The 20,765-nt window shown below is 36.5% G+C and overlaps 1 protein-coding gene across 5 annotated transcripts in view; it reads right to left on the reverse strand.

Annotated features, from left to right (window-relative positions):
- LOC124226946 (patr class I histocompatibility antigen, A-2 alpha chain-like) overlaps positions 1-20,765 on the reverse strand; it is a 445,476-nt gene that overhangs the window by 408,680 nt on the left and 16,031 nt on the right. The window lies entirely within an intron of this gene.

Consider the following 20,765-nt stretch of genomic DNA (forward strand, 5'->3'; position numbering starts at 1 on the left):
GCCCAGGAGTAGTATTTTTAATAACATTTTCAGAGAATTGTGGATATTCAACTTTGATACTAAAATAAAACTTGAAAAGTGGTAGTTTGTCAACTGTTATTTGTAAAGTGGAACCTGAAAAAATATGGCTGAATATTTCATATTGTGTTACAGTACAATCCACAGACCTATTTTGTATATTGAATGGCTCTTACACTAATGTATGATTTTTTTAAGTAATGCATTGTTTCACTAAGTTATATAGATTTTCCCTTGTTGATGCACTTAAGTACAAATTATCCAAATATCACATTTGTTCATATGACCACAGATCTCAACAGGAAAGTGTGTCAGTACTGGGAAGCTGTCAAGTTTACCTGGTGGTCACAAGTTTTCCAAACTTCTGGTTTTCTCTTGAGAGCTTACATTTTATCAAGGCAATAAGTAGTGTCAGTTGTTACCTATCAGTTGATTTTCTTGAAGGGAGAAGCTCACATTCATTTTGAGAAAGTATATGCCAAATAACCAGTCTAATTACAATTTCTGTCATTCATTCTTTCAAGTAAAACTGGTGTTCCATAAAAAAGAGGCTAGCGCAGCTCACAAATTATTTTCCCTGGGACACAGTCCATGTAAATGTGGTTGAAGGGCTTTATGTGTACTTCCCACGTCATCATGTAAGATATTTTTAAAATGTGGATTTAAAGATAATGATTTGGTCACGATGATAATTTTTAATTCTTCAGGACATTTTAAAGTGACAGTGTGGAGATTTTTCCTACAAGTAAGTGGTGGTAGAGATGACTACCATTGCAGTTTGGTACCATAGCCTCCATTCTTATGCAGTTTAACCTCAGCACAAATGTCAATAGAGTGAAAAGGCAAATGATGTCTAGTAATATGATGAAAATAGTTTTGACCTCTTGGATCCTGTGGAAGGATCCAAGTGACTTCAAGGGTTCCACAGACCAAACTTTGAGAACTGCTGTTCTGAATAAACCTGGGGGAGTCTCCCAACTGGTCCCCACCTTTGCCTCCTCTTCATTTCCCAGAATCCCTCTCCTTGAGCTGCCTCCCAAACCTTAGCTTAGAGCGTTGCCCCCAGTCTCCTCTAGAAGAGAACTCACCTGCTGGAAATTTGATGCCAGAGAATGTCCTAAGTCTGGGAAGGGAGGTAGAGGGACAGGTGTTTCCCTTTGGAACTGGGACCAGTTTGTGCCTGAAGGCACCAGACCCACTGACCTATGTTGGTTTCATTATACACCAGTTTAGTATGCATTCATATCTCAGACAGATATCTGACATATCTCTAAGAGATAAATGATATTGGACCTTTCATTTTACACGGCTCTAATGCATCTGATGAGGCCCACAATTATGAAGTGCAGTACTGTGCATGATGTTCTATGATGAAGGAATTATTCTATATCCAAACTGTCCAATATGGAAGCCAGTAGCTACATGTGGCTATTGAGCACTTGAAATGTGGCTAGTGTGCTGAGCAGTTTGATTTTTAATTTTATTTACTTTAAATTTAAATAACCATATGTAGTTAGTAGCTACTATATTGGACAGTGCGTATGTAGAATGTTCTTAGTTTTTAGTCTCCTCCCCCCCAAAAGATACTGTGTGAGTCATAGGTTGATGTATATTTAAATTATCCTCATAGGGTGGTGATGGATTTGTCTATGTGGGTCTTATACATATCCTTAAAATACAGCATGCCCAAAAAGTTTAATATGTATATATTTTTTAACTTTTTATTAAGATTATGATAGTTTACAAGCTTGTGAAATTTCAGTTGTACATCATTGTTAGTCCTGTTGTAGGTGCACCACTTCACCCTTTGTGCCATCCCCCACCCCCCTTTCCCCTGGTAACCACCAATCAGTTCTCTTTGTCTATATGTTTAACTTCCACCTATGAGTGGAGTCATACAGAGTTCGTCTTTCTCTATCTGGCTTATTTCACTTAACATAATACCCTCAAGGTCCATCCATGTTGCTGTGAATGGGACGATTTTATCCTTTTTTGTGACTTTTGTATATATATACCATGTCTTCTTTATCCAATCATCAGCTGATGGGCACTTAGGTCGCGTCCATGTCTTGGCCATTGTAAATAATGCTGCGATGAACATAGGGGTACATGGGACTTTTGCAATTGCTGATTTCAAGTTCTTTGGATAAATACCCAGTAGTGGGATGGCTGGATCAGTCGGTATTATTATTTTTAATATTTTGAGAAATCTCCATACCGTTTTCCAGAGTAGCTGCACCTGTTTGCATTCCCACCAGCAGTGCATGAGGGTTCCATTTTCTCCACATCCTCTCCAACATTTGTTATTTTTTATTCTGGTAATTATAGCCATTCTAACAGGTGTAAGGTGATATCTCATTGTAGTTTTGATTTCCATTTGCCTAATAATTAGTGATGTTGAACATCTTTTCATGTGTCTGTTTGCCATCTGTATATCTTCTTTGGAATGTCCATTCATATTCTCTGCACATTTTTTGATTGGGTTGTTTGTTTTTGTGTTGTTGAGTTCAATGAGTTCTTTATATATTTTGGAAATTAACCCCTTGTCAGATATATGACTTGTAAATATTTTCTCCCAGTTGGTGGGTTGACTTTTCATTTTGTTCATGATTTCCTTTGCCTTGCAGAAGCTTTTTACTCTGATGTACCGCCATTGGTTAATTTTTTCTTTTGTTTCCCTTGCCTGAGTAGACATGGTATTCAAAAAGATGCTGCTAAGACCCATGTCAAATAGTGTACTGCCTGTATTTTCTTCTATGAGTTTTATGGTTTTGGGTCTTACATACAAGACTTTACTCCATGTGAGTTAATTTTTGTGTATGGTGCAAGATAATGGTCTACTTTCATTCTTTTGCACGTGGCTGTCCAGTTTTCCCAACACCATTTATTGAAGAGACTTTCCTTTCTCTATTGTTTGTTTTTGGGTCCCTTGTTGAAGATTAGCTGTCCATAGACATGTGGTTTTATTTCTGGGCTTTCAATTCTGTTCCATTGATCTGTGTGTCTGTTTTTGTGCCAGTATCATGCTGTTTTGAGTACTATTGCTTTGTATGATATTTTGAAGTCAGGTATTGTGATGCTACAGTTTTGTTCTTTTTTCTCAGGATTGCTTTGGCTATTCGAGGTCTCTTGTTTTCCATAGAAATTTTAGGATTCCTTGTTCTATTTCCATGAAGAATGTCTTTGGGATTCTGATTGGGATTGCATTGAATCTGTAGATTGCTTTAGGTGGTGTGGACATTTTAACCAGGTTTATTCTTCCAATCCATGAGCATGGAATATTTTTCCATTTCTTTGTGTCTTCTTCAATTACTTTCAATAATGTCTTATAGTTTTCAGTGTATAGGTCTTTCACCTCTTTGGTTAAATTTATTCCTAGATATTTTACTCTTTTTGTTGTGATTGTAAATGGTATTATGTTCTTGACTTCTCTTTCTGCTAGTTTGTTGTTATTGTATAGAAATGCAACTGATTCTTGTAAGTTGATTTTGTACCCTGCAACTTTTCTGTAGTTGTTGATTATTTCTAATAGTTTTCTGATGGATTCTTTAGGGTTTTCTATATAGAGAATCGTGTCATCTGTAAACAGCAAGAGTTCCACTTCTTCCTTTCCAATTTGAACGCCTTTTATTTCTTTTTGTCCCCCTAATTGCTCTGGTCAAAACCTCCAGTACTATGTTGAATAGGAATGGTGAGAGTGGGCACCCCCGTCTTGTTCCTGTTCTCAGAGGGATGGCTTTTAGTTTTTCACCATTGAGTATGATGTTGGCTGTGGGTTTATCATATACGGCCTTTATTATGTGGAGATATTTTCCTTCTATCACCATTTTATTGAGAGTTTTTATCATAAATGATGTTGGATCTTCTCAAATGCTTTCTCTTCATCTATTGAGAAGATCATGTGATTCTTATCCTCATTTTGTTAATGTGGTATTTGACACTGATTAATTTGTAGATATTGAACCATCCCTACATCCCTGGAATAAATTCCACTTGATCATGGTGTATGATCCTTTTAATGTATTGCTGTATTTGGTTTGCCAATATTTTGTTGAGGATTTTTGCAACTGTGTTCGTCAGCAATATTGGCCTGTAATTTTCCTTCTTTGTGTTGTCCATCTGGTTTTGGTATCAGGGTAATGTTGGCCTCATAGAATGAGTTAGGAAGCATTCCATCTTCTTCAATGTTTTGGAATAGTTTGAGAAGGATAAGTGTTAAATCTTCTTTGAATGTTTGGTGGAATTCTCCAGAGAAGCCCTCTAGTTCTGGGCTGTTTTTTGGGAGGTTTTTGATTACCGTTCCAATCTCGTTACTTGTGATCAGTCTATTCAGATTCTCTGTTTCTTCTTGATTCAGTTTTTGGAGGATTATGAGTCTAGGAATTTATCCATTTCTTCTAGGTTATCCAATTTGTGTGCCTATAGTTTTTCATAGTATTGCCCTATAATCCTTTCTATTTCTGTGGTATCCATTGTAATTTCTCCTCTTTCATTTCCAATTTTATTTGATCCTCCTCTCTTTTTTTCTTAGTGAGTCTGGCTAAGGGTTTGTCAGTTTTGTTTATCCTCTTAAAGAATCAGCTCTTAGTTTCACTGATCCTGTCTACTGTTTTTTTAGTCTCTATTTCATTTATTTCTGCTCTGATTTTTTTTTCCGTAAGATTGGCACCTGAGCTAACATCTGTTGCCAATCTTTTCTTTTTCTTCTTCTTCTTCTCCCCAAAGCCCCCCAGTACATAGTTGTATACTCTAACTATAGGTCTTTCTAGTTGTGCTATGTAGGATGCCACCCCAGCATGGCCTGATGAGCAGTGCTAGGTCTGCACCCAGGATCTGAACCAGTGAAACACTAGGCCACTGGAGCAGAGAGCACAAACTTAACCACTCAGCCATGGGGCCAGTCCCTCTGTCTGATTTTTATTATTTCCCTTATTCTTCTGACTTCAGGCTTTGTTTTTTCTTCTTTTTCTAGGTCTGTTAGGTACAGTTTAAGATTACTTATTTGAGATTTTGTTTGTTGAGGTGGCCTGTATTGCTGTGAATTTCCCTCTTATAACTGCTTTTGCTGCATCCCATAAGAGTTGGTATGTTGTATTTTCATTTTCATTTGTCTGTAGGTACTTTTAAATTTGTCCTTTTATTTCTTCATTGATCCAATAGTTGTTCAGTAGCATGTTGTTTAGTCTCCACATATTTGTAACTTTCCCAGTTTTTTCTTGTAGTTGATTTCTAGTTTCATAGCATTGTGGTCAGAAAAGATGCTTGAGATGATTTCAGTCTTATTAAATTTATTGAGGCCTTACCTTGTTAAGGAAACAGTTCTTAATGGGCTCATGAGAACTTGCTGTTGATATCCCCCCAGGGCTCAGCAAAGAGGAAGCAGACAGAAACTCCCATCTCCATCTTTCCCTGAAAGAGGCCTATTTGCATACTTTAAGAGCTGCTGCCTTAAGGTCAGGCTTCTAATTTAGCATACATCTAGTGGCTGAATGCAGTCCTCCCCAGAGACCAGGAAGCTGGCAGGTGCTGTCTCCATGTTCTCCCTCTGGCCTCCTCCAGGTCATTGATGTCACCCTAGAATGAGCTTATGCATATGTCTGGTGCCACAGCTTTTACAGCTGCCACCCAGGGGTCACTCTTCTTGATCATCTGGCTCTGGTGAACAGAAGTGCTTCTATTCACTGGTCTCACAGGATTTTAGCAAACAAACAGTTCTCAACAGGCTATCCTCCCAGGGCTCAGCACAGAGGAAGGAGATGGAAATACTTACTTCCCAGTCTTTCCCTGAAAGAGGTCTATTTACATACCATAAAAACTGCTGCCTCAGGGTCTGGCTTCCAATCAGCCAGTGTCTAGGTGCCAACTGAGATCCTCTCCTTTGGGACACACACAGGTCTTGGCATGCCTTCAACTATTGGGAGCCACTAAGAACAAAGATAGTGCCTCAGACAATCACAAAGATTCGAGAGATAACAAAGAGTTTGGGCTGGGCTAAATGCTAAGGTTCATCTCCTGCACAAGACCACTCCATCAAGACTGGGAGAGGTGGCTATTTTCTCTAATGTGCAGAAACCAACACAGAGAGTCAAGGAAAATGAAGAAACAGAGGACTATGTTTCAAATAAAAGAACAACATAAAACTCCAGAAACAGACCTTAATGAAAAGGAGATAAGTGATTTACCTGATAAAGAGTTCAAAATAACAGTCATACAGATGCTCACCAAGCTCAGGAGAAGAATGGATGAACAAACTGAGAATTTCAACAGAGAGACAGAAAATGCAAGAAAGTACTAAACAGAAATCACAGAGATGAAGAATGCAAAAACTGAATGGAAAAATTCAGCCCAGGGGTCAGCATCAGACTAGATCAAGCAGAAGATAGGATTAGTGAACTCAAAAATAAGGCAGTGGAGGGGCTGGCCCCGTGGCCGAGTGGTTAAGTTCACGCACTCCGCTGCAGGTGGCCCAGTGTTTCATTGGTTTGAATCCTGGGCGCGGACATGGCACTGCTCATCAGACCACGTGGAGGCAGCGTCCCACATACCACAACTAGAAGGACCCACAACGAAGAATATACAACTATGTACCAGGGGGCTTTGGGGAGAAAAAGGAAATAATAAAATCTTAAAAAAAAAAAAAATAAGGCAGTGGAATTCATCCAATCATAAAAGCAAAAGATAAAAGAATGAAGATAGCTTAAAGGAATTATGGTACACCATGCAGTGAACCAATATTCACATTATAGGGGTCCCAGAAGGAGGAGAGAGAGAGGAAGGGGCAGAAAACTTATTCATATAAATAATGGCTGAAAATTTCCCTAAACTAGGGCAAGAAACAAACATCCAGACCCAGGAATCCCAGAGAGTTCCAAAGAATGAATCCAAAGAGACCCACTCTGAGATACATTATAATTAAATTGTCAAAAATTAAAGACAAGGAGAGAATCTTAAAAGCAGCAAGAGAAAAACAATTTGTTACATGCAAGCCCCCCCACCCCCTTAAAACCATGGGCAGATTTTCAGCAGGAAATTTTCAGGTCACATGGGAGTGGCACAATATATTTAAACCACTGACAGAAAAAAAACTACCAACAAAGAATACTCTACCTGGCAAAATTGTCCTTCAGAATTGAAGGACAGATAAAGAATTTTTCAGCAAACAAAGCAGAAAGAGTTCATCACCACTAGACTGGCCTTACAAGAGAAGTTAAAGGAACTTCTTCAAGCTGAAATGAAAGGATCCTAATTAGTAACAGGAAAACATATGAAAGTATAAATCTCACTGGTAAAGGTAAATATAGAGTTAAATTCAGAATACTATAAAGTTGTAACAGTGGTAGATAAATCACTTATAAATCTCATATGAAGGTTAAAGGATAAAAGTAGTAAAAATAACTATTACTACAATAATTTTTTAATGAATACACAAGGTAAAAAGATGTAAACTGTGACATCAAAAACATAAAACAAAGGGGAGCAAAGTGAAAACATAAAGCTTTAGTATGTATTCAAACTTAAGTTGTTATCAGCTTAAAGTAGACTGTTGTAATATAAGATATTTTATATAAGCCTCATGGTAAAATGTCCATATTACCCAAAGCAATCTACAGAATCAATGCAATCCCTATCAAAGTTCCAATGGTATTTTTTCACAGAAATAGAAAAAGCAATCCTAAAATTTACATGGAACTACAAAAGATCCCGAATAGCCAAAGTAATCTTGAGAGAGTAGAACAAGGCAGGAGGGATCACACTTGCTGATTTCAAAACATATTACAAAGCTAAAGTAATCAAAACAGTATGTTATTGGCATAAAAACAGACACATAGATCAACGGAACAGAATAGAGAGCCAAGAAATAAACACATGCTTGCATGGTCAATTAATTTACCACAGAGGAGCCAAGAATATATAATGGGGAAAGGACAGGCTCTTCTGTAAATGGTGTTGGGAAAACTGGACAGTCACATGTAAAAGAATGAAACTGGACCCCTATCTTAAACCATACACGAAAATCAACTAAAAATTGATTAAAAACTTGAGTGTAAAACCTGAAACCTTAAAATTCCTGGAAGAAAACATAGGCAATAAGCTCCTTGGCATTGGTCTTGGCAACTATTTTTTGGATTTGACACCAAAAGCAAAGGCAACTAAAGCAAAAATAAACAAGGGAGACTACGTAAAACTAAAAAGCTTCTGCAAAGCAAAAGAAACCATCAACAAAATGAAAAGGCAACCTATGGAATGGGAGAAAATATTTGCAAATCATATATCTGATAAGGGTTAATACCCAAAATATGTAAAGAAGTCATACAACTCAATAGCAAAAGAAGAAAAAAATGATTAAAAATGGGCAGATAAACGAAATAGATATTTTTTTCAGAGAAGTTATACAGATGGCTAACAGGTAGAGGAAAGGTGCTCATTACCACTAATCCTCAGGGAAGTGCAAATCAAAACCACAATGAGATATATCACCTCACACATGTTGGAATGACTATCATCAAAAAGACAAGAGTAAAGTGTTAATGAGGATGTGGAGAAAAGGGAACCCTTGTGCACCGTTGGTGGGAATGTAAATTGGTGCAGCCACTATGGAAACAATATGCAAGTTCTTCAAACATTTAAAAATAGAACTACCATATGATCCAGCTATCCCATTCTGGGTATATGTCCAAGGGAAATGACAACAGGATATCAAAGAGATATCTGCCCTCCCATGTTCATTGCTATTATTTCTATTACCCAAGACATGAAAATAACCTAAGTGTTCATCAACAGATGAATGGATAACAAATTTGTGGTGAAATAAAAATGAAATACTATTCAGGCATGAGAAAGAAGGAAATCTTGCCACTTGTGACAATATGGATGGACCCTGAGTGCATTATGCTACATGAAATAAGCCAGAGAAAGACAAATACTACATAGTATCACTTATATGTGGAATCTTAAAAAAAAAGATCAAAGAGTAGAAAAGTGGTTTCCAGGGGCTAGGTGGTGGGGGATAAAGGGAGAGATTGGTAAAAGGATACAAAGTTTCAGATATAAGATGAATAAGTTCTGAGGATCTAATGTAAAACATAGTGACTATTGCTGATAACACTGTACAGATGATCCCTGACTTACAATGATTCGACTTAGGATTTTTCAACTGTAGGATAATGTCAAAGTGATATGCATTCAGTAGAAACAGTACTTTGAATTTTGAATTTGATCTTTTCCCAGGATAGTGATATGAGGTACTATACTCTCTTGTGATGGTGATGCTGGGCAGTGGCAGCGAGTCACAGCTCCCAGTCAGCCATGAGATCACAAGAGTAAACAACTGACATACTTACAACCAATCTGTACCCTTACAACCATTCTTTCATTTTCAGTACAGTGTTCAATAAATTACATGAGATATTCAAAACTTTATTATAAAATAGGCTTTGTGTTAGGTGATTTTGCCCAAGTGTTGGCTAGTGTAAGTGTCCTTACATTAGCACTGTTTAAGGCAGGCTAGGCTAAGCTGTGATGTTCGGTAGGTTAAGTGTATTAAATGCATTTTTGACAATGATATTTTCAGTTTATGATGGGTTTATTGGGACATAATCTTATCATAAGTTGAGGAAGAGCTGTATTGTATAACTGAAATTTTCTAAGAGTGTAGAATTTAAATGTTCTTACCAAAAAAAATTAAGATAAATATATGAGATGAATGTGTTAATTAACTAGATGGAGGGAACCCTTTCACAATGTATATATATATATCAAATTACCGTGATGTACCCTTTAATTATCTTAAAATTTTATACCTTAATTAAAGCTTAAATTAAAAAAAATCATTTTCCAATGGTTTCTTGCTCATAGTCAGAGATGCAATTGATTTGTGTGTTGACATTGTATTATCTGATCTTCTATTCATTTTAATAGTTTATAGATTCTTTTGAATTTTATATGTACACAACCATATCATCAATGAATAATGATGGTTTTACTCTAAAAAAAAGAATGGAGAGTAGGAAATGATTTTTAAAATTACAAGATAATTTCTCAGCTTGTAGACAAAAATTTGCTCTTTGAATAACCCCAACCAAGTTCTTACTAGAATAAATGAAAACAGATCCATATCAAAATAACTCATAATTAAATTTTAGAAAGAGAGTGGAAAAGAAGAGATCCTGAAAAATTCAAGAGACAATAAAAAGCAGCTCTGGAAACTAGAAGAGTTTCCAAAATCAAGGAAAAATGTTTTCGATACAAAATTCCATACCAAGCGAAAATGTGACTAAGTGCTAGGATAGCCTAAGACATTTCAAATGTTAGGGTTTTAATATCTTACTTTCTATCTTTATTTTCTCAGGATACTACTACACAAAATGGGAAGCAAGAAACGATAGGAAAAAAACAAAAAGGGGAAATATATGAGATCCAGGCAACAGGAGAGCCAGCACAAGAGAGAGGCAAAGGGCTGTCCACGATGAGGTGAAGGAGATCCAGGATGTCAGCCCTGCCCCAGGTGTGCAGGCAGCCAGTCCACATGCAGCAGGACTGAAAGCTGTGGGACAGGTATCTTGATAAAGGTGAACTTCATAGAATATCTGAAGTACTCAAATATATTCACTGAGATTTAAACCCTAGGGGGGAGGTTGGGATGATTTCATAGTGAGCAATAGAAACTAAGCAAATGATGGAACAAGACATTTATTAACTCCAGGGAAAACAGAAACTCAATTCAAGAAAGGAAAAATAGTTGTAATCTGCTAAATGCTCCATTGTGAATAGCATTTACAGGGTCATAATAATGTAAACACTGACCATTTAGCTAACTAAAATTATAAGACAACTATATTGGGAGGATAGAGGTGTGTGAAAAAGAGCTAATCCACTAAGGCTGATACATAAAACTGTAAACGAAGGAGCACAAGAAGCATGATATGTAGAGGCACTGAAGTCACAATAAGAGAATCAGCCGAAGGAAGTAAAACAGGTTGCCTCTGGGTTTCAGGAAATGGGACAGCACGGAAGACTGGAGACATCTGTCTTCAAAACAAGTCTTGTAGAAGCATTTGACCTTTTAAACTATCTGCATAAATCCACTTGATATAAATAAAAATTCAACATTTAAAAAAGACAACATAATAGGAGAAAGAATGGACCCAGGAATTGTTCTACAGCGTCACACATGTGGGGCAGCTGTTGGATAGAGACTTAGAATTGGGCGGTGTTTATTTTGGAAGAATATTGTGGTGATTTATTTTTAGTTTTGTTTGTTTTAATGGGAAGAATTACAGCATGTTTATATACAGCTTTGAATGAACCAGACGACAGTGGAAAATTGATGGTGCAGGGGAGGAGAGGGACCTGATCCTGTGCCCAGGCATAGGGGTGGCCTTACACAGGAGCAGGACCATCTATCACGGCTGCTGTGAAGGCAGAGGATACAGGTACAGATGCGGGGTTTGGTGGGATGATGATGCAGTTCTCACCTGAGTTCTTGGTTTTTTCTGTGTGAGAAAGAAATAAGCTCATCACCTAAGAGTGGGGAGGATTTGGAGGGGTGGGAGGAGTGAGAAGAAAGTGAGAAATAGCCCTGTCAGCAGGTGTGAGAGTAAACTGCCTCAGGACAGTGTTGGAGACCACTAAGGCCTGTGCTTAACCTAGAGAGCAAGAGTTTCAGCACAGGGGCAGCAGCATGTGGACAAAATATACTAGAAAGAAATGTGACAAAATATCCTGCATGCGAGGTTTATGGGTTATTTTTACTTCATCATTTATTATTTTCAGAATTTTAAAATTTTTCCATGGTGAATATATATTCCATTATAATAAGAAAAAAACCCCACTAGGTTTAAAATTTTAAAAGGAAAGGCAGATGGGTAGGAACTATCAGAACTCAGGGCTCAGAGCTGGAATTCCTGGTCCCCTGTGTCTGGGCTCTGGGCAATGAGCTCACAGAGCCTTTTCTCCATCTCTCAGGACACTGTTCTCTGTGGAGACCAAGGAGGATCTTTCCCTTCTTTTTGGGGTGTGGTCATTTTTCACCATCTAGTCACCTCTTTAGTAAGATGGTTTTGTCTTTTATATGGCATTTTTAAGTGTTATCAGAGGGAGGATTTGTCCATGTAATCTTGCCCACCTTGTCCAGAAATGGAAATTCTATGGCAAAATAGTTCAATGAAATGATAATTGATCCCCGGGCAGTAGAGGATCAGAATCAGAGTCTTTTCTTTTTAATAATTTTTAAAAATTTTGATAAAATTTACTGTGCTAACCATTTTCAAGTGTACGGTTCAGTGGCATTAAGTACCTGCACATTGTTGTGCAACCATCACCACCATTCACCTACAGAACGTTTTTCATCTTGCAAAACTAAAAATCTGTACCCAATAAACAAGAACTCCCCATTCCCTTCTCCCCTCAGCCCTTGGCAATCATGATTCTACTTTCTGTCTTGATGAATTTGACTACACTGAGTGCCTCATATGAGTGGAATCTACAGTACTTGGCTTTTTGCGACTAGCTTATTTCACTTAGTGTAACGTCTTCAAGGTTCATCTATGTTGTAGCATGTATCAGAATTTTCTTCCTTTTTAAGGGTGAGTAATATTCATTGTATAAACATGAGGATTTTTGCATCTATATTTATCAGGGATATTGGTCTGTAGTTTTCTTTCCTTGTCTTATCTTTGTCTGGCTTTGATATCAGGATAATACTAGCCTCATGGATGAGTTTGGAAGTGTTCTTTCCTCTCAGATTTTTTTAACAAGAGCTTGAGGAAGACTGGTGCTAATTCTTCTTTAAATATAAAATGGCATTCACAGTGAAACCATGTGGTCCTAGGCTTTTCTTGTTGGGAGGTTTTGGAATACTGACTGAATCTCCTTACTAGTTATAGGTCTGTTCGGATTTCCTATTTTCTCATGATTCAATCTTGGTAGGTTTTATGTTTCCAGGAATTTATTCATTCCATCCATTTCATCTAGGTTATCTAATTTATTGGTGTACAATTGTTCATAGTATTCTCTTATAATCTTTTTTGTCTTTATAATATCAGTTGTAATGTTTCCTCTTTCATTTCTGATTTTAGTTTAGTCATCTCTCTATTTTTCTTGGTTAGTTTAGCTTAAGATTTATCAATTTTGTTAATCTTTTCAAAGAATCAACTTTTGGTTTCACTCATTTTCCCTATCATCTTTCTTTTCTCTATTTTATTTATCTCATCTCTAATCTTTATTATTTCTTTTCCTTCTGCTAACTTTAGGTTTAGCTTGTTCTTCTTTTTCTAATACCTTAAATTGTAAAGTTAGGTTGCTGATTTGAGATTCTTCTTTATTTCCTTTTTAATTGTGGTAAGAAACACGCAATATTAAATTTACCATAGTAAACATTTTAAGTGTACAGTTCAGTAGTGTTCAGTAGTATATTTATATGGTTGTGCAACAGATCTCTAGAACTTTTTCATCTTGCAAAGCTTAAACTCTATACCCATTAAACACTAATTTCCCTTCCCTCATTCCTTTGTAAGGCTAAATAATACTCCATTGTATGTATATACCATATTTTATTTATCCATTTGTATGTTGGTAAACACTTGGTTGCTTCCCAAGTGAAGCAAGAAATCGCTACTGTGAATAATGATATTATGGCTATTGTGAATAATGCTATGAATGTAGATATACAAATATCCCTTCAAGATCCTGATTTCAAATCATTTGGATAAATACCCAGAAGTGGGATTGCTGGATCATATCATATTTCTATTTTTATTTTTTTAGGAACCTCCATACTGTTTTCCATAGCAGCTGCATCATTTCACATTTCTGCTAACAGTGTAAAAAGATTCCAATTTCTCCACATCCTTGCCAACACTTGTTAGCTTTTGTGTTTTTGATAATAGCCATCCTAGCAGGTGTGAGGTGATATCTCATTATGGTTTTGCTTTCCATTTTCCTAATGATTAGTGATGCAGAGTAATTTTTCATGTGTGTGTGAGCCATTTCTATATCTTCTTTGGAGAAATATTTATTCAAGTCTTTTGCCCATTTTTGATGTTGCTATGTTGTAGGAGGTCTTTATATATTCTGACTATCAATCCTTTACCAGATAATATGATTTGCAAATACTTTCTCCCATTCCGTAGGTTGCCTTTACACACTGTTGACAGTGTCCTTTGATGCACAGAAGTTTTAAAATTTGATGTACTCCATTTTATCATTTTTTTCATTTTATTGTCTGTGTTTTTGGTGTCATATCCATGAAATTGCTACCAAATCCAATATCATGAATATTTCCCTTATATTTTTCTTATAAGAGTTTTATAGTTTTAGCTCTTACATTTTGAGTTAATTTTTATGCATAGTGTAAGGTAGCACTACAAATTCATTCTTTTGTAAGTTGATATCCAGTTTTCCCATTACCATTTGTTGAAAAGACTGTCCTTTCCCCATTGAATGGTCTTGGCACCCTTGTCAAAAATCATTTGACTATGTATTCAAGAGTTATTTCTGGGCTCCCCATTCTGTTCCATCAGTCTATATGTCTGTCTGCTAGTTCCACAGTGGTTTGGTTTCTGTAGCTTTGTAATAAGTTTTGAAGTCAGGAAGTGTGAGACCTCCAATTTTGTCCTTCTTTTTCAAAACTGTTTTTGGCTTTTCTGGATTCCTTAAGATTCCATGTGAATTTGAGGATGGATTCTTCTCCTTCTGCAAAAAGCACTGTTGGGATTTTGATAGGGATTGCGTTAAATATGTAGATTGCTTTGGGTAGTATTGACGTCTTAACAATATTAAGTCTTCCAATCCATGAACACAGGGTGTCTTTCCATTTACTTGTATCATTAATTTCCTTCAGCAATGTTTCCTAGTTTTCAGTGTACAAGTTTTTTGCCTCCATGGTTAAGTTTATTACTAAGTATTGTATTGTTTTTGATGATATTGTAAATGGAACTGTTTTCTTAATTTCATTTTCAGATTGTTCACTTTTAGTGTATAGAAACATAACTGATTTTTGTGTGATTTTGTATTCTGCTACTTTGCTCAATTCATTTATTAGTTCTAACAGGTTTTTTTTGGGTGGGGAACCTGTAGGGTTTTCTACATATAAGATCATGTCGTCTGTGAACAGAAATAATTTTACTTCTTCCTTTCCAATTTGGCTGCCTTTTGTTTCTTTTTCTTGTCTAATTGCCCTGGCTAGGACTTCCAATACTATGTTAAACAGAAATGGTGAAAGTGGGCATCCTTGTCTTGTTTCTGATTTTAAGGAAAAGCTTTAAGTCTCTAACCATTGAGTATGATATTTGCTATGAGATTTTCATATATGGCCTTTATTATGTTGAAGTTCTTTTCTTCTATTTCGAGTTAGTTAAGTGTTTTTATCATGAAAGGTGGTTGAATTTTGTGAAATGGATTTTAAACATCAATTGATATAATCATATGGGTTTTTTTTCTGTCATTCCTTTAATGTGATGTATTACATAGATTGATTTTTTATGTTGAACCCTTCCTGGAGGAATTCCATTCCATTGCAGGAATAGATCCAGCTTGATCATGGTGCATAATCTTTTAAATGTGCCGTTGAATTCTGTTTGCTAGTATTTTGTTGAGAATTTCTGCATCAATATTCATTAGGAATATTGTTTGTAGTTTTCTTTTCTGGTAGTGTCTTTATCTGGCTTTGATCAAGGTAACTCTGGCCTCATAGAATGAGTTTGGAAGTGTTCTTTCCCCATTTTTTTGCAAGAATTTGAGGAGGATTAGTGCTAATTCTTTAAATATTTTATAGAATTCACCAGTCAAGCCATCTGGTCTTAGGCTTTTCTTTGTTGGGAGGTTATAGATTGCTAATTGAACCTCCTTATAAGTTATAGATCTGTTCAGATTTTCTATTTCTTCATCATTAAGTCCTAGTGGTATGTGTGTTTCTGGGAATTTATCCATTTCATTTAGGCCCATTTGTTGGACCACAATTGTTCATAGAGTTCTCTTATAATCCTTTTTATGTGTGTAAAATCAGTTATAATGTCTCCTCTTTCTTTCCTGATTTTAGTTATGTGGAGCTTCTCTCATCTTTTCTTAGTCAATGTAGCTAAAAGTTTGCCAATTTTGTTGATCATCATTTCAAAGACCCTACTTTGGTTTCATTGATTTTCTCTATTGTTTTTCTATGTCCTATTTTATTTATTTCTGCCCTAATCTTTATTATTTCCTTTCTGCTACTAGCTTTGGGTTTCGTTTTTTCCTCAAGTTGTAAAGTAGGTTGTTGACTTAAGGTCTTTCTTCTTTTTTAATGTGCGCATTTACAGTTATAAATTTGCCTCTTAGGACTGCTTTTATGGCATCGCACAAGTTTGGGTATGTTGTGTTTTCATTATCCAAAGCATTATGCACATTTTTAAGTAGAATACAGAAAAGAATCATATTCTTAATCATTAAATGGTTTCAACAAGTCCAGAAAGTTACCTGCTACAATGAGTTTGATAGAAAATATAATGGTTCAACATTTTAGTGTGACAGGTAGAAATCATGACAAAAATATCAACATGAAATTTTATTACTGTCACGCTAACAATGAAAATTCTCTTCATGATAATCATGTTAGAGTTTGTATTTTTATTTGCACATCTGTTACAACTTTGATAGCAAAGGACAAATTCTACTGTCTTCTTTTCAAAGAGAAATACACAGACCAATTTTTCTGCAGGAAACTTGTACAAACCAATATAAGATCTAAGTTTTTCACAACATTTATAAAACAGGAACAAAATGGCCTTTTCATTTATTTTTTGAAGACTGGAATGTTGACACTTTTGAAATAGGCAACAGTTCTTCATTCCTATGGCTCAGGTCTGCTGCTAACTATGGTCTACCCATCAGACATAACTTCTTTTTTAGGCTTCTTTTTTCTGCTCATGTTTTTCTATTTATCTGTCTAATAAGTATCTTATTAGCATTAATCTTTGACTTTAAAAAGTATTCTAAAGAGAAACAGTTTCACCATTGTCTTGTTAAATTCTGACCCTGTTCTTTCATAAGTACTTACTCATATTTCAGTTCGCATTTATTTATAACCAAAATCATTGGAACATCCTCTACATCCTTAACTCATAAAATCTATTCCCTTGGGTCCTTTAAGTCGTTAAAAATGGACTGATGTGTAATAGAACAAACAAGTTAAAGTCCTGGGCGACTCATCATATAGAAAAAATCTGGTTGCAAATTGCTTTTTCCCTGCTATATTGAGGATTTGAACATACAGCCTTGGTAATCTTCTACAGTCCTGCATCACTTAAAGACAGGGATACATTCTAAGAAATGCATCATTAGGCGACTTTCTCATTATGCAAACATCACACATAGAGCATGCTTACACAAACCCAGACAGTATAGCTTACTACACACCTAGGCTATGTGATACAGCCTATTGCTCCTAGGCCACAAACCTGTACAGCATGTTACTGTGCTGAATACTGTAGGCAATTGTAACACAATGGTATTTGTATATTTAAACACATCCAAACATAGAAAATGTACAGTAAAAATATGGTACAAAAGATAAAAAATGGTACACTTGTATAGGGCGCTTACTATCAATAGAGCTTGCAGGACTGGACGTTGCTCTGGGTGAGTCATTGAGTGAGTGCTGAGTGAATATGAAGTCCTAGGACATTCCTGTACATCAGTGTAGGCTTTATAAACACTAGACACTTAGGCTACACTAAATTTATTTTAAAATTATTTTTCTCTAATAATAAATTAACATTAGCTTCCGTAACATTTTTACTTTATAAACTTTTTTATTTTTTTAACTTTGACTCTTTTGTAATAATACTTAGCTTAAAACACATACTGTACAGCTGTACAAAAATATTTTCTTTCTCTATATCCTTATTCTATAAGTTTTTTCTACTTAAAATTTTTTTTTCAGTCTTTGAAACTTTTTGTTGAAAACTAAGACACAGACACACACATTAGCCTAGGCCCACACAAGGTCAGGATCATCAATATCACTCTCTTCTGTCTATACATCTTGCCCCACTGGAAGGTCCTCAGGGGCAATAACACACATGGAGCTGTCATCTCCTATGATAACAATGCCTTCTTCTGGAATCCTGAAGGACCTGCCTGAAGCTCCTTTTGAGGAGGTGTCACTCTTTTCAGAAATATGTCCATGGTGGTTTGCTTCGTTTGTTTCTTTTTACATCACAGATTTGCTTATTAGCAGATAATGTACCATCTTTTAACAAAATCCTTTGATATTGGGGTCCATGTTTTCAAATTTTTTAGGGAGCTTGTTGAGGTGTTCACAACTTTCTGCTAAACCCTTCACCATGAATTTTCTTGGAGGTTCTTCTTTTTCTTTTCCTGCAGTTTCCTTTTCTCATTTGTTTACACTGGCATCACCATGTGAGTAAAGCACTACAACATTACGAGGGCTTTGACATCACTAGGTGATAGGAATTTTTCAGCTCCATTGTAATTTATGGGGCCACTGTTGTATATGTGGTCCATTGTTGACTTAAACGTTGTTATGCAGCACATGATTGGACTTGCTTGTATTGATTGACGTAGATAAAGGATATAGGAACCTTATATTGTTTGGTCATATTTTTCAACAAAACATTCTTATATAACTGAACTACCAGAGCATATTTTCCCACATTTCTTGAACCCAGGAGTTTAAGCATGGGAAGTTCCTTTTAGGCAACTAGTATCTGCTCCCATGTCTTGAGAATGATGAGACCACCTCTTACTGAAGAAGCTGAAAACACACTTTCCCAATCTCCCTTGTGCTGAGGCACAGACGGGCACCCTAAACTCTGGCAATCAGGTGCACTTATGCCAGATTTTGATTTAGGAGTTAATTACAAGAGAAATAGGGCCTATTCTATCCACTAATTTCCTGAGAGCACTCTTTCTTCAATTCTTCCTTCTCATTTCTAAATCCAGGAGAACTATATCCATCAGTGATGCCTGTGACCCCACCAAGATAGCTACTGACAAACCTCTGGTTCCACCCCCGTATTCATTGTTTCTTCTTCCTCCTCTGCTCTCCATCATATTGTATCCACTACCCACTAGCTTGTACTAATGCACTAATGTACTAATGATATGTTCTGTTTACATATTGACAATCTCAACAATTCTCTCAAGCTCTGATGACTCCTCCACCTCTTCCTCCCTCTTGCTGCAGCTCCCGCACTGACTCCTACTCTGATTCTTTGTGGCAACGTGGTAGTGTCTCCAGAATTTGCAAGCGGTTGGATACAGATATCCCTCCCCATTTGCACTGTACATAACCCAGTATTGTTTAATTTCTCTTCTTCCATATTTAGCCAGATTTGTTTTCCACTGCTTATAGCTAAGACTACTAATTTAACACTAAGTTAAATATCTATTTCTATCATCTCAAAACCCAGCTGACATAAAACTTACTTCAGGACCAAGTGATTTCCAAAAACTCACATACACATGAACCTCATTGGTTCTTATTCCCCAACTTCTTACTGCAAAATTTATAAGAACATAGCAGAAATAATTAAACCAATTCCCAGTCCGGATATCTTAAATCTCAGAATATACCAAATGTTAATCAGGCATGAGTTGCATCAAAATATTTACTGTTTTCTCAGCTGCTTAGGAAGATAGCAGGAGAAATTATATGACAGGAAAGGTGCTTTAGAAATCGATATGGATGTTGTAATCAATTACTATTTTTGGCAGGGACTTCAATCCTATGACATAGTCACTCATTCTCATACCTTTGTCTCAATGGCAGATGAAGGACCAAATCAAAGGCAACAGAATAGAAAGATTACTAATAGTACACATTTTAATAAGTACTTCAAAGACATTTCAACCCTTCCCGGTAGAGAAAGCAGATCAACTATTACCATTCCCATTTTAGAGATGAAGCAGACAGGTTAAAAGACTCCAGACTTGACCATCCTCTCCAGTCATCTAAGGGCATTAAGAAACCCAGCAGGACATTCTAGGTGAGGTAGAAAGTTGGAAATGATGTAGAGGAATAAGGATAAGTGAAGAAACCCAGGGCTATGCTCATGAAGTCTTCTCTCAGGGTCTCAGTATAAGCCTAGATCTCATGCAATTAAGCCACAGGAAAGGGAAAATTTTCCCAGTGAAGGAAGATGAGAATTCATAGATAAACTCTTGAGTTCTAGCATTGGCAAACATCAGCCACTGTTCCCTCCGGATACTCACTTGTCTGATACTCCAGATCGCTCATCGATCTTCCTAGAGTGAAAGAAGAAAAAGACAGTAAGTAATTCTGACACCACATCTTTCTACATCAAATTCTCTTACTGTTGGTTAACATAACTTTAAAAGGTGACAGAGTTGGGGCCAGCTGGTGGTGTAATGGTTAAGTTCGCACACTCTCCTTTGGTGGCCCAGGGTTCACCAGTTCAGCTCCTGGGCGCGGACCTACATACGGCTCAAGCCATACTGTGGCAGCATCCCACATACAAAATAGAGGAAGATTGGCACAGATGTTAGCTCAGTGGTGATCTTCCTCACACACATAAAAAAAAGTGACAGAGCACCATGAAAGCTCAAGTAAAATAGAGTAATGAAGCTGACACTGAGACTTGTCCAATGTAAAGTAGTTCATTCAAGTATTCATGTCAACATCTGCTGAACACACCTGGTACTTCAGTAAAGAGTACCTTTGGGCATATTCTCTGTTCTTTAACTAAGCCTTAAACCTCTAGTCCTAAATCACACTAATTATCTCCACTCTC

This window comes from Equus quagga, chromosome 15, assembly GCF_021613505.1.
Source record: "Equus quagga isolate Etosha38 chromosome 15, UCLA_HA_Equagga_1.0, whole genome shotgun sequence".
NCBI classification, from domain to species: domain Eukaryota; kingdom Metazoa; phylum Chordata; class Mammalia; order Perissodactyla; family Equidae; genus Equus; species Equus quagga.